Source organism: Astyanax mexicanus, chromosome 20 (genome assembly GCF_023375975.1).
Source record: "Astyanax mexicanus isolate ESR-SI-001 chromosome 20, AstMex3_surface, whole genome shotgun sequence".
Lineage (NCBI taxonomy): Eukaryota > Metazoa > Chordata > Actinopteri > Characiformes > Acestrorhamphidae > Astyanax > Astyanax mexicanus.
The window spans coordinates 31,296,433-31,312,155 of record NC_064427.1 but is presented as its reverse complement, the minus strand read 5'-3'; the positions used below and the strand labels follow the sequence as shown (position 1 = coordinate 31,312,155).

The window sequence follows — 15,723 nt, the reverse complement described above, 5'->3', positions numbered from 1 at the left end:
GCAATATAATTTATGCTTTTTGTTTGCAATACATTAGTCAGTATTGTATTGGAACACATAGGTGTTCTAAACTCTCCCGCAATTTGACATATAAATAGGGTAAACCTGCAGTGAAGAATATTGGTTATTAAATTCTATGAAACTGACAACAGTAAGTCATAATCATAATACCTGGTATTTATTTATTTAAAAGTATTTATCCTCTTCAGTAATTCAGATGCCGTGAAATATTGGAAAGAATTGTCTTTAAATATATCAAGTTAAATTATTGTGATATTGTTCCCATATGCAACATACTGTGAATATATATGTTATTGTGAGACTCACTGTTATTTCTGATGCTACACATGTTAAATCTTAGCCCATATTTCTTGTGTTTCTTTTCTTGGTCCTTTCTGTTCCTGTCTTGTGTTTTTGCTTCTCTTCCTTAGTCTGCTTGTTTTCCTTACCATGTTCTCTGTAGCACATGGTTCTGTTTTGTTTCGCTCTTGTCTCTGCCCAAGCCCTGTCTTGTCATTAATGTTCCCACCTGTGTCATTTGGGACCTAGCCCCCCTCGTTATCTTCCCCAGGTGTTTCTTGACTGTGTGTATATACACCCCATGTTCTTTGTTGTGCTTTTTGACCCAGTGTCGTGCTATGTTCGGTTGTGTTACTGGTTTGTTATCTTTATTTTGTTTGTTTGTTGGTTTGACTTCTCTTTATGTTAGTCCTTGCTTTTCAAGCTGGTTCTTTGTTTTGTAGTCGTATTGTTTCTTTCTTTCTTTGGTTTTTAACGTTTTTCAGTTGAATACTATAAATTCTTGGTAAAATTTTAGGCCATTGTTATAATTTTCAGTCTTACATTGTACATTCTAGGTATAATGCTACACATTATTGCTGTGTTATAAATATATATGATATGACTTGATGTTATAATAATGTTATAATACCATACTATATATACTATACTTTTATATAATGTGTACACTGTTATAAATGGGAAAATAAATATGCACAATATGAAGAAACCTGCTGTCAGTATCTGGTTGCCTAGTTGTATAGAATCTTTGAGGGGCGGATAGGCCAGGTATAGCCTATTTATGGGGGGGGAAATGCAGCATTACATTTTTAGTGTTACTTGAATTCTAAGTGATAAATAGTCAAGTTTTTCCTTGTCTGTTTCCTAAGTTACTTCACAATATTGCAAATGCTAGTGAATGAGTAAAATCTAAACACAGCAAAACTTCCATAAAGTTTTGTGGCAGTGGAGGCAAAGCTCATCAGCTGATTACAGCTCTATAGTAGTGCCTGGAGACCTGCTGACTCAAAACAACTGGATCAGTTGGTGCTCTCACCCCCTGATCATGGCTGTTGTGCTTCTGAGCAAAGCATTAACCTCATTTTTCCTCCAATGTGCTGCACCACAGTCTGGTGGCAGCCTGGATCAGTGGGTAATTTACCCTGCACCCTTTTCCACCAGTGGAAGATGGCTTTCAAAAGAACACTGTATTATTCCAGTAGTTATTGATAGTAGGGCTGTTCAGAGGTCTAGAACAAACTCAGGGAACTTCTGGGCACCCCTTCCCCTGATAATCACAGGTTTAAATACAAGACATAATGGAAGAGGGTGGCACGGCTACTCAAAACACCAGCACACACACGCTGGCCGATGTGCGGATCATGTCCACTAATCACTCGAGCTGCAGCGGCCTCCAGCTGTTCTAATCTTAGAGCTGCGTGAAAAGAAATGGAAGAGGCAGAATTAAGCTGCAGTCACTCACTCGTTTATTTTCTTTAAATAGGATGAGTCGGAGCTGCAGAGTGCAGCCCCGCTCGCTGTGACACGGTGCTCCTGTCAGCCCAATGCCTGCGTTACCATGGAGACCAGCGCAGACTGCACCTCTCCAGTGACTTATCTTTCAGGGTTGTGGCAGGTACACACTGGGGCCAGAGTGTAGTGGTCATCATTTATTGTGGACAAAACCTGAAAATAGGTTAAATGATAAAGTGATAGAATAGCAGAGTGCATAAGTTTAGCCTGACAGCTTTTCATTAGCTGGTATTATTGAAAAACTATGAATAAAACAATAGACCTAATGATGATGTAATGGAGTTGCCTGAAATAACCAAAATCAGAATATATAAAGGTCTCTGATTTCAGAAACTGACAGAAAAACTCCTTTACTAAAGGAGTTCCCCGAGTGTGACTACACAGAAGACCACAGTGTCATCTGCTGGCAGATAGACGACACTGCAGCAACTTGTGCTACAATAAAAAAAAAGTTTCTGAGGATGGTAAGTAACTCTGATGAACATATCCTGTGCAACAGAGGTAACTCTTGGTCTTCCTTTCCTGGGGTGGTCCTGATAAGAGCCAGTTTCATTCAAAGTTCTTAAAAACCAGTTGGCCTGACGTTCATTTCTTAAAGTATTTTTTTATTTTTTTAGATGAGTAATTATTGCGATAATATGGATTAGAACATTAAACAAACAGGGCTATTCACTGTATATCAACTCTATCAACCTCTTCACATCTTTACAACTGATGCTCCCAAACACATTAAGATGACAAGAAATTCAAGTTATTATCTCTTGCAAAGCACAGCTTTAACTGAAAGCCTGAATTCCAGGTGACTCTACCTCATAAAGCTGACTGAGAAAATCCAGCCAAGATGTGCAAAACTGTCATCCAAGCAAGAAGTGCAACTTTGAAAAATCTAAAATATGAACTATATTCTGGTTGTTTACCAATTTTTGGTTTTTAAACAATTGCATGTTTTTTTGTTTTTTTTAATGCTTTAAAAGTTTGAATCATGTTAGTATTAGTAACGCAATGCAGAAGATTTTGAATAAATGAAAAAACACTGAATTTAACATCAAAATCAAATGCAACATTCACTATGGTAGTTAAGAGCTGGTAAGATAGACCCAGATTTCTAGTTTTCCAACCACTTAGCTGAACCTGAGCTGGCATTTTCAGCAGGGTAATTCTGTGCAAATACCAGATAGGTTTCTAGTACATATCTACCAAAGTTAACCCAAAAGAACCCTTAGTGACATATGTGTCACAGACCCTTTAAAAGTTCTGTAAAGTTTTTTACTTAGTTATTTCCGAGTGGTCCTGCGGGCTAAGTGCTGCCACTATGATCAGGAGATCGCTGGTTCGAATCCTGTTCATGTAGCTTACCATCGGCTACCGGAGCCCAGAGAGAGCACAATTGGCCTTGCTCTCTCTGGGTGGGTTGATGGCGCTCTCTCCCCACATCATGATGTTGATCAGCACGATGCATCTGTGAGCTGATGTATTGGAAACCAAGTCACTACTGTATCAGCAGCAGTTTGAAAAGAAGCGGCGGCTGACTTTACATGTGTCGGAGAAGGCATGTGCTAGTCTTTACCCTCCTGGTGTTGGGGCATTACTAGTCATAGGGGGAGTCCTAATGAGTGGGTTTGGTTATTGACCGTGTAAATTCGGGAATAAATAGAAAAGAAAATATAAATAAATTTATTTAAAAAAAAAACTATTGACATGTTTGTGGGTTTGATACCTGCCAGTGTTTGGACCTTTGAGCAAGGCCCTAAACTCTCAAAGCTCTCTGTGTGTCAGCCTGAAGACTGCTCAATGCCCGAGCCACATGCAATCATTTGTGTGTATGTGTGTGTTCACTGCATGGATGGTTTGAAGGTGGAGGTCACATTCCATCAGCCTGAAATACAGTACAAGCAATGTTGATGTCAATATTTATTTAAACAAAGATCTACTGATAATGAGGTCTACATATCTGAGTGTATGTCGTGCTTGATTTGCTGAAAGTTATTTACCATATATTTCTCATATATAAACACACAATTGAGGAGACCTTAATGCTGGATCCAGGAAGGATGTTTCAACTGTCTCAACTGTGCTGAATTTGTCTACCAGTCTATGCTGTATAGCCATACTGTATAGTACTAAAGAAAGTATTATATCAAAAAGGCCGCAATAACATACAAAATCAGCAGAATTCTGGCACCTAGCTCCCTAGCTGACATTCTCCTTATGTTCCACAAGGTGGCAACATTTTCCAAGAAGAATTAAACATCAGTAAACAGTGACTGTGTTAATTAATGGCAGGTCCAGAGCAGGTCAGCACTTTGTGTATGCTAGAGCTCAGGAGGTAAAGGCTTCGTAAGGGAAACTGCTGCTGGTCATAACTGCTGGTCAGCATTCACCTCAAAGCAGTACAGGCCTTTTCTAACATGCTACAATAATATAAAACAGAGCAGGGTGTTAATTAGAGGTTGCCTTGATTTCAGAAATTTAACATTGACACCAAGTGTAATGAGACATATTTGATTAGTGCAATAATATGGGTAAATAGAGAAATAAAAAAACACAATGTACCCTTTCATTATGATGCTAACTTTTTAATAACACATGAAATTACATTGCCTAGTATAAAAGCAAGCAAATAAAAATCAAGGTAAAATGTTCCTACAGTCAGTTAGTAATGTACACGTGTGCATATAATTCATGTATATATTTCATGTTGCATAAAACATGCTATACTATTAAAGTGTTAAACTATTACTTTTATTATAACATACTCACTGATACTGCACCATAAGGGACTGCTACTTGTGAAATAATGATAAGGAGCTGTGTAAAGCTCTCTGTAGGTGAAAGCTTAATGGATAATGATCTTTGTGGGTGATACTAAACTGTAGGCTCATGCCAAATGACCCCATTAGCATTTAAACATCAGAGATCTCACAGATAATAACTCTGACATAACGGCATTGACAACATAAGAGCAGGAATATGTGCCATATTTAATGATACAACAATTATAATTGACCCAAGATCAAGACCATAAAACTTAAACTAAGCTTTTGAATAAAGGGTCCATCATATGGTTCTTCAGTGACGCTAGTTTATATATATATAGCTCTGAAAGACTTCAGTTTTTGAATCAGGTTATCTGATTCTGCTATTTATAGGTGTATGTTTGAGTAAAATGAACATTGCTGTTTTATTCTATAAACTTCAGACAACATTTCTCTCAAATTCCCAAAAACATTTAAAGCATTAATTTGCAGAAAATGAGAAATGGCTGAAATAACAAAAACGTTTTTAGAGTTCAGAAATCAATATTTGGTGGAATAACCCTGTTTTTTCATCACAATTCTCATACATCTTGGCATGTTCTTCCCCACAAGTCTTTCACACTGCTTTTGGATAACTTTAGGTGTGTGTGGTGCAAAATCTCAAACATTTCAGCTTGGTTTGATGGCTCGTGATCATTCATCTTCCTCGATTATATTCCAGAGGTTTTTAATTTGGTAAAATTAAACAAACCCATAATTTTTTAGTGGTTTCTTTTTTTCCAGAGCTGTATATGAAAATTATATATGGATCCCTAAATGGATATCTAAATTGCCCTGGTTCTTTAAAAATCTTGGCTGGCACTTCATAGCAAGTGTCGACTGTCATTAGGAGTCAAATAACACCTTTGTACGATGAGGAATTATTTAAATTTAATCATAACAACCTTTAGGTACAAATGTAATGTAATCAAAAGTGGTACACAAATGACTAAGTTTCTATTCTTGTATTTTAAACATAGTTAAAACAGAGTTACTGCCTCACAAATCAGTCTAAATAGTAGACACATTTTGATTTGATGTTACTTAGCAGTGTTACTTAACAGTGACACTTCTATGGTAGCATGGAGTAATTTACATTAATGCACCTACAAACCAGAGTTCTACTCTCAGTCATGAAGTTCACAAACCACCACTGACCTGAAATCCTTGCCTCAAGTGTCCATTCACCAAACGTCCAGCATCAACAAAACTTCTATCAGGTCACCCAGAGCAAAGAATTATAGTCCAAGTGTCCAATCCAGTCCTCCAGCAAAGGACACAAACTCCATTAAACAAAGGAACCAAACTCCATCCACAAGAACAGCCAAGCAAGGGAACCAGACTAAAAAAGGCCAGAGCAGGAGTGAGTATAGAGAGAGTGAGACAGAGAGAGTGGTGAAGGTAGGAGAGAGGATTCCCACTGTGATGTGAGTTAGAAGTGAGATTATACAAACAAACCGGAAGGCCACCAGATTATTCCAGGTCAGGTAAGAACTGTGTGGCATGCAGGAATCACCACCTCTAATCCCATTCAACCTGCAGCCTAACAAAATCCTCACACACCAGAAGTGTAAATCTCTGCCCTAACAACATTTCAATTTCATTACTCTGTAGTCTGTAGGAAATGATTCAGTGCATCACGAACTTTCAAATGTTCTGGTATGATTCAGATTTATATAAATAAAAAAAACATGGAGCACACGAGCAATGATTTTCACAGTACTGGAATACAGGCAGGTCAACTAATACACCAACTAATCCAGAATGAAAATAAGAGCATTATTTTATTTCAAACTGTTATGAACGATTTTAAATTTCAGAACTGATTCAGATGAATCGCCACCTTCAATATTATGTGTCGTTCATATTTACACCCCCACTACACACAGTGACATACGCTCACTGACACTCACAGGGGACCATATTCATTCATTCACACCCACAGACAAGCTGCCTGGAGTGTTTTGAAAAACACACACACACACACACACACTCACTACTCAAACGAAGCAACATGGCATCACTATGAAGGTTGTGATGCACGGCCCTTTGGTACAAAGTATTCAGCATTCCCACTTGACCAGATTTTCTCACACTGTAAAATGTGATAAGTTGATCTTACCGGTTGCCTTGAAAAAGTTAATCAATTATAACTGTTATTTTCAAGTTAAGTTCACTTTATGCTTGCTATTTAAGTGTACTCAAATCATAGTTAAATCTACACAGTTTAATTAAGTTGTTTCTACTTTAAATAGCCTGTAAATGCAAGTTGGTTTTTTTAAGTGCGTAAAACCCGATAAGTTGACTAAATTCAAAACTTTTGTTGTAACTGATTACCTAATAAATTTTAAGTTCATGTAATATAATTTTTAAGTACAGTGAACATAACAAATACATATATATTTTAAATGAATATTTTCCTGAACTTCTTTTTAGTCTTCTTTCTGGTTTCTTTCAACTATTTTTTTAAATACTGAAAGAAAACAGTAAAGAATTAAAAGTACTGAGAGCACAGCGAGAACACAGAGTTACTGCAGCTCAGTAAATGATGCTTGTTCTTACAGCCAACAACACAAAGACCAAGCATTTAATTATAATATGTGATCTACAAGTTTACCTTACCTAGCTTGGGCGGAATCACTACACACTGTTGGTGAGTGCCAGAAATTGGAGGACACACCCAGTATGCAAATAGATTGTGACAGAATCCAATGGACAAGATGCTGCCAATGGCAACAGACTAAACTCAGTTATTATAAGTTGATTCAACTCAAAGATCTCAGTGTAAGTGTATATGATGTGCCCACGAATGTTCAACTAACTCAAAATAGTTGAGTATTGTTTAGAAATCTCCAATTGTATGTAAAACAGACTAAATTTATTTGAGGTCAAACATATTCTGGGATTACAGTGCACATTTTATAGTTTTTTTATAAAAACAATGAGCATTTCTAACATTCTTGAACAGTCCGTTTTCTAATATTGTACTGCAGCACTGAAGAACAGAGAGCTTTTCTGACTATAGAACTGAAAAACTTTTTATGGTGTTTGGTTCATTAATTACATGCCCTATCACATTCATCACTCTTTGTTAAGAAAGTATGTTAAACTGCACAATTCAAATAGATTTTAGCAAAGAAGCAAAAGAATGAGCTTATGAAGTAACTGGAATAAAGACATAAAATACCACAAATTTTAGCATTAAGAAATATACAGAGGAACACCATTAAGTGGGGCAAACAAAGCTGTTTCGTTCGCCTCCATTATGTTATAGTGAACGGAACTGTAGTGCCAGGTTAAAGGGCACCAAGGAAGAACCAGGTAGAAAAGCCTATTTTTTTTAAGTCTTTTTTTTTAAGTCTTTTTTTTTTACATTCTACAATAGTGAGTTTTTCTGACATTTAACAAATGAAATTTTTATGATAAATGAAGAACATGGGTTCTTAACCTGGGCGTCACCGCCCGCAAGGGGGTCTTGACACACTTCCTGGAGTGTCATGACTGTGATGCTACAGTGTGTGTGTGTGTGTGTGACTAGAGCTCTTGAAGCTCATTAGAGTGCAATTCAAACATTCAAACAATGATAAACAACAACTCGAATAGTCATCTTTTTTACATTTTAGAACTTCTTTTTAAAACCCACATTCTCCATGTCTAGTACTTAATTCTGGATTTCTGATGGAAGCGATATATATCTCTCTTCTTCTTTCTGCTGCTGTCGGGGACAGCCATCCCACGAGAGGAATGATTTAATTACAGTTTAGCAGTAGAGAAAAAAAAGCCCTCCTCGTGGGACGGACTCTCTGTGAAACACGAGCACAGAGCCATGCCTGCACTATTAAAGAGGGCACCGTCCAACCTTGTTCATCTGACAGTGACAAATGGGGCCCATTAAAGATCTCTGTGGAAAGAATTGGCAGACTGTGGTTGGTTTCCCGATTGGGCTGCAATGGCTCTGTATCAAAATGATCCGCATGAACAGGAACGATAATGGATACTTAGCAAATGAGTCTTATAAAGAAGGCCGGCTCTGAAGATAGACATGTCCAGAGTCTGGACTCAAAACTAAAAAAAAATTAGGCAGCTTTCCAGTTACTCACCCACTGCAATGTATAGTTATAATGTGTTCTATCCTGTACAGTGTAGCTCTATTCATCTTGTTATTTTGTAGCTTACCCAGATAGTTTGGGACAAGCCAGGCTGCATTCTTAATGGACAGAAAGAAGTGTAGAGTAGATGGATGGATGGATGGATGAATGGATGGATGGAGTGATAGCTTGATGGATGGATAGATAAAAAGAGAGCAAAGTTTATTAAGAAAACTGTGAACTGGACTACAGGACTGTGTGATTTAATAGTAAATCAAACAAATAAACATTTACACAAAGAGCACTTTATAAAATATTTGAAACAACTTAAAATCTGATTAGTAACTTCACATAACTCTCAACTGCAGCAACACATACTGACCCAAATAATATGTTGATAAGTGTTTCCATGCTGTCAGATCAATGTCAGATGCAATGAACAGTGTAATGCTGACAATTGTGACACTAATAGCTTGTTAATTAAGTTAATTCTGGTGATGGATATGGATTACTACAGCTGGGCAATATATCATAAATATTGATATGTTAAAAACAATCTTATACAAGAATCTATTAAGATTATACTTTCTTAAGGCTTTCATCACACTGTATATGATGTGGCATGATATAATTAGTAAAAAAATAAATAGTTTTAGTCATTTCTCAGCCCAGCATATATAAACCTATATAAACTTTAAATAATGATATAACACACATGTAGCTCACTCAGTAACTTTAACAGGAAGGTCAGAATATATATAAACACATTTACTCTCACTATTACTCATGTTCACTCAAGAGTATATCCTTTTTTAGTCATTGAAATATATGTGTGTAACTTACACTGATTTAATGTGTGTTGACATAGGCTATCCTCCTCTAAAACAAATGTAACAGTATGAATACCAGCTATAGCTATGCTGTTATGGCAGGAATTGTACTAAGAGTTATTAAAGACATTTAATACAAAGTGAGAAAGACAATTTTGTCCAGTATGGGACTGTTTTACCCCCATGGCTCTAATTCATCTGATAATCTGAAACACAGTGCTGTTGAGGGCCAGTAGAATTTGCCTCTGCAAAATCAATTCCCTAACTCAGACCTGAAGCTAAAAGCAATCAAGTGGCAGTGTAGAGAACATGTGCAGCAAATGTCACATGAGCTTCCACACACACATTCATTTAAAGATACATTCAGTCATTTTCATATCGTCACTGTACAATGAAAAACAAGTATCTCAATTTTTGTTGATGTTTAGTTTACAATGCAATTTAAACAGACAAACAGTCCCTAATAGAAACTATTTTAAAATGACCTGAAAGAAACTCTTTTTACATTGACTTCCATTAAAAGTTCAGAAAGTTTTTTCTTTCTCCTGTAAAGTTGCTGTTTTGGAGATACTTCTTTTTCATTGGACAGCAACGATATACACAGTGGCTTCCTGGATTACTGGCATCCATAACCTGAATAAAAAAAAAGTCTATCTTTCCACTGACAACATGTTTTATTCATGCTCATTTGTAGTGGCTAACAAGAAGGACGCTCCCAATAATTCTGGAGGTTAAACAGAGTGCATGTGGCCTACACAGTGATCATGCATAATATTATGGCCTTTATGCATATCATGATGTCCTTGTCTCTACACCCATTATCTATTATTTTCAGCTCCTCTGATCCTATAGTAGCATTTTAGTTCTACACTATATTTACAGACTGTAGTCCTTCTGTTTTTCTCTGCATACTTTATTATCCTCCTTTAACCCTGTTATTTAATGGTCAAAAGCCAGCAGGACTCCCACAGAGCATGTGTGTTTATTTGTGAGCTTTGTGCTGGGATGTGTGGATCAGACAGCAGTGCTGCTATAGTTTTTAAACACCTCAGGGTCCTCAGTGTCATGTGGGCAGCATTCTGTGACCACTGATAAAAGACTAACTGTGCACCAACAGATTCAGAGCTTTTTTATCTGACTTTACATCTATAATGTGGAGCAGCTAGTTAGGAGGTGTCTAATAGAGTGGACAGTGTTTAAAAACTTAAGCAGCACTGCAGTGTCTGATACACTTATACCAGCTCTATACATACTACTAACGCACCACCATCATGTCAGTGTTACTGCAGTGCTGAGAATGATCCACCACATAAATAATACCTGCTGTGTTGTGGTTCTGTGTTGTGCTAACCATTGAAGAACAGGATGAAAGGAGGATAATGACGTATGTAAAGAAAAAAAAACTACAGTACCATGTTTTTTGCACTATAGCATTAGCATTAGCGCCTAAACACTAGCGATTAGTGGCTAATGCCGCCCGACAGTGCTACACTGAGTAACCCTGAGTGCTCTGGTAAGCCAGGTCAATATTAGCTAGAGATTCATCACACATAGCTTGTTTTAACACTATAAAAACGCAGACTACAGTCCAATATACTCCCCTCTGAACGGCGAAAGAGCTAGCGCATTTAGGGACTAATGCCAATGCTGCTCCAGCAGGGCTAGCCGGGGTTAGGAGCAGGCTACAGGCCGATAATACTCACCTCTGAACAGTGAAAGGGCTAGTGCTCAGTGTGGTTAGTTGGCAATGCTAATGCTGCTCCAGTCCAGCAGGGCAAGCCCGGGTTAGCAGCAGGGTACAGGTTCATAATACTCACCTCTAAATGAGGAAAATAGCAGTTAGCTGCTAATGCTAATGCTACTCCAGCCCCTCCTGAATAACTAAACTAAAACTCCTGTATAATTCTGTACTTTAGTGGAGTGGCTTTACTGCTCCTTACAACCTGACTGAAAAAAAATCATACAGAAGGTTAACTGGATTAAAAGTAATTACAGAACTTCAAATTCTTACATTTGACCAGTGTACATGCTAAATATATTTATTCCCTTATACCCACAGCACTTACTCATACAGTAATAGTAAACAGGACAGTCATTTAACCCTGACTCACCACTCTCATGTGTAGGAGCATATGTGTGTGTGTGTGTGTGTGTGTGCATCAGAAAACACTATGTGCATGTGCGCATGTGTATAACAGACTTGTCCAGTGTTAAACAAGTGTACTGTATTCATGTGTCATTGAATGAGCTCTCAAAGCGTAAGTGTGTGTGTGTGTGTGTGTGTGTGGTGAATGGCTTTAGTGGCTAAGCAGCAGCTCCACTTTAGTTGTGATGGGGCTTCATCAGTGCACACCCTGACCAGATTACACTGCCTCTAATGCCTCATAAGATGATTACTGCTATTTCAGGAAGCACTACTGACCCATTATTGTTTAATGGAGCTTTTTTGACAATCAATAAGTACGGGTTCACTGTCAGACAGATCTAGAAAATCTTTAACACAGTTCTAAAGATGCTTCTTTAAAGGTCGATGAGAAGCAACCCAGCTTAAGGAGCCACTTGTTCTCAAAAAGACACAATGTGGTGGCGATACTTCGGACAGTCATACGTCCAGATCAACATGCTGGATTATTCTCTCTTCACCTTAGCACAGTGTAATCTGCCGAACAGATGACAGTCCAAAGAAAATCTTCCAGCAGAATGAATGTGTTACATAAATTAAAGCTTAACACAAGAATCCACAATCAAATCTGTACCACATCAACAACAGAGTAGGATTTGCATTAAACAAGATACAATACTTTTCTTGTAAAACCGATTATCACTCAACAATTGCCACATTCATAGAGATTATTGAGCATTTTATTATAAAGTTCTGATGGTGCTTCAAATGGTTCTTCAAATGTGTTGCTTAGAGAACCATTTAAAGTAGCTTTACACTAGGGGTGTAAGAAAATAATAATGTCGTTTTTGTATTACGATATTTTGTTTTGCAATACTGTACCAATTTTCCAAAACACTGTTTTGGTTTTTAATTCTTAGTTTACATGTAACGATTTATGTCAGATAGGGTTTGCTGGATAGCTTAACATAGTACTCTGTTGTTAGATCCTGATATTATTGCTATAACTGCATTTTTTAAAATTTAAATTAGATTAATTAATATAAACAATATAATCTATTTTTTTCTCAAAAATAGATTAAAACAAATGAAATATGTCACCTTGCTTACAGTATCACAATATTTTGCAATATACTAAATGGAAAGAACTATATCATGATATATATCATGGCTCCAAGTTTTGGCCCTAATTTACACCTGTTCAATTTTTAACTAATATCTAGATTGTATTGTGATAAGATTTTAGTCTGGTAGATAAACGGGTCTCCATTTAGTCAGACTATCAGTTTAGATTGCTGTGCTGGGTGCTTTTGGCTTTAAATGTGTCGTGGAGGCATGAATGCGTTTACACTGCTATAATATGTGGCTCAAATGTGTGTCATACCTCTGGAAGTGGTTTAAGTGATTAGATTTTTATCTGTTTTAAATGAGTCTTGGACGTTTTTACACTTGCATTTTATGTAAATTGGCCTTATCCAGATATAATCCTGCTACTCAATACGAATATAGTGAACAGCTGTCCAGCAAAAAGTCAAAATGCATACAATTGTATTTAATAATGTGCAAAACAAATACAAATCAAATCACTCAAACCACTTCAGGAGATGATCTGATGAGAAACACATCCATTTCTCCAAGACACATTTCACAGCCAAAACCACTCTCCAAATCAAATAAAACACCAGTAATACATGCTGGTTAATGACTGAATTTCCATATTCCATCCTACACATCAATCGTATTTCAGTCTGACTAACCTGAGACGAATTTGGCCACCAAGTGTTGTATGTAAACGAATCATATCAGGATACAATCCAGATACTAGTCACATGACTAGTGCCCAGGTGTAAATGTTGTTTTTTTAAACCTGTACTAAAATCCAATACATTGCAGCACAATAACACTGTATTTTATCCATATGATGTAGAGGCATCAATCTCCATAGGCCATCAACAAAAAAGATCAAGCATTGGAAAATACAGTTCTTAATGTGCAATCTTTATTATATAGTATGTTAATAATCGTTGGCATGTTTTCACATATGTATATCACATATGTTCAGTTACATAATTTAAATATATGTCTACTATATACTGTAACATCTGCTGAAACATTATAGACATTTCATGAGTCATATCAGAAGCGTAATCTCCTTTTTAAAAAACTTTAAGGCCTCTCATATCACAATGCATTAACAGTATTGCAGCTTCCACTGCAGTATATAAGCTTCTGGCATTATCTCTACTTTAATTCCAGAAAGAGTTCCTGAAACATATAGACTATCTTGCAGGCCAGATTTTACAGGTTACCTGCTAAGAATAGTACACATGTATGTATGCACACTTGCACAGCACTCAATCGTATGCATGTAGGCCAGTAGATTTCACACTAACTAAACTAAGCTGGTAGAGAACAGACCTTTACCGCACCTACCAGATGCAGTGATGTTTTTGTGCTTGTTGGATTACTAATATCATGGTTGAATCTTGAATAAAGAGTACAGGAGAAAGAGGCTGAGCCTCTCTGCCCCAATCACAAGACCTGTTAGATAAGAAAGGTCATATCTTTAGGCACTGCCATTCCGGTCCCACCAGAACTGAATGTTTCATTGTTCAAATGAAGCTCATTCTGCACAGGACCAGAGATTACGATAAGGGCTGGAAGTGAGTCATATTCAATTAGAAACTCTAAATGAGTCTGACAGCACAGCGAGGCAGCTTGTCAGAGAAATGACAATAACATTCTCAACTCCAAGGCTTCTCACTGAATAATCAGTCCAGAGACCACTGCTTGCATCTGTGTCTTCAATTTCAAGAAACGGGTCACCTAATTAGTCGTATTTATATAAATGAATCTGTTCTTCTGTCCGCTAAACCAGCAAGTGACATCCCGATGTAGTACCAAAGATCTTGCCCCAGGCTAGGTAAAGGCTTAGCCTGGGTGGAGGAAGCCCCAGCTTGGGAAGAAGTTAGCTAACTAGTTAGCAAGGGCAGTTCTTTAGGGGTATCATTTTTGAGGGCAATTTAGAATTACCCTTATCTCCATGTGAAACCAGAATTTCTGGAGTATACAAACATGGACAGAACATGGCTCAATTCCACAACTCCACTCAGATAGGGAGTATTGTTTGATTAGGTGGTCTATAACTACTGTAGTCTTGTTTGTCCCTTCTGCCCTTTTTATCTTCACATCTTTCAATTTGTAATGACAAATATTTCACTGATCTCCTGTCCGATTCTGTTTTAAACATCTTATTTAAAGCAATTATAAAATCATGGTGGATTGGACAAGGTCAATGTGACAATGTGTTTTTTAGTGTTTGTGGAAATACACTAAGCATGCTTAATTAATACACTACAGGTTGTATTGCTACTTTGGGGGTGGGGCTACACTTGTTTTGTTTTTTATTGTTGTACCATACTCCTACCGAACCATAAGGTCCAAACTGGGTGCTAATTTGTTACTTATTTGCACTAACAAAGTGTTTTAGCTAGCTAATGTCACTCTAAGCCTAACCCTATATACTTTGAAGGAAATTTAGAATTGCTATTATGGTTGGGGACGTAATTACCCATAACCTTTACCAATTTACCTAGCATTAATGAGAGATCACTTATCTATGTAGCTAGTTCTGTTTTTATTCTAGTGGATATATTGCTTTACCCAAGCTGAAGTTTTTTCTGTTCAAACTAAGGCATTTCCCATTCTTGGGCTTGGTGTGGAAAACTGACATATAGATATAAAACTCAGCTGCCTCTTTCTTCTTTTTAGTATAGTAAGTGCATTATTACAACCTTCTAAACTGTCGAAATGTTTGTCTCTACTCAACTGCCATTTACTAGATGTAAAGCTTGGGGAGAGTGGGGAGAGTGATGGTTACAATGTGATGTTATAAATAAGCTAGAAATAATGTGAGTATAAATAATCAATAATACATAAGCTGATGCAGCTGGTCCAGGTAATGAGGGGACTAGGGGTGGGCGATATGGCTCTAATATAATATCGCGATATGTCATGGTATTTTTACGATAACGATATTTTTGGCGATATGACAATTATTAAATAAATTATTTAGA

General features: G+C 37.1%; 1 protein-coding gene and 1 long non-coding RNA gene across 23 annotated transcripts in view; both read right to left on the bottom strand.

The window, feature by feature from the left end:
• The window catches only part of dlg2 (discs, large homolog 2 (Drosophila)), a 440,002-nt gene that overhangs the window by 418,322 nt on the left and 5,957 nt on the right, over positions 1-15,723 (bottom strand). The gene's annotated exons all lie outside the window — the stretch shown is intronic.
• LOC125784865 (uncharacterized) lies at positions 1,195-6,693 on the bottom strand. The gene is made up of 2 exons (XR_007427461.1): positions 5,766-6,693; positions 1,195-3,688 (listed from the first exon to the last, which is right to left on the bottom strand). It is a non-coding gene; the product is annotated as an uncharacterized LOC125784865 (long non-coding RNA).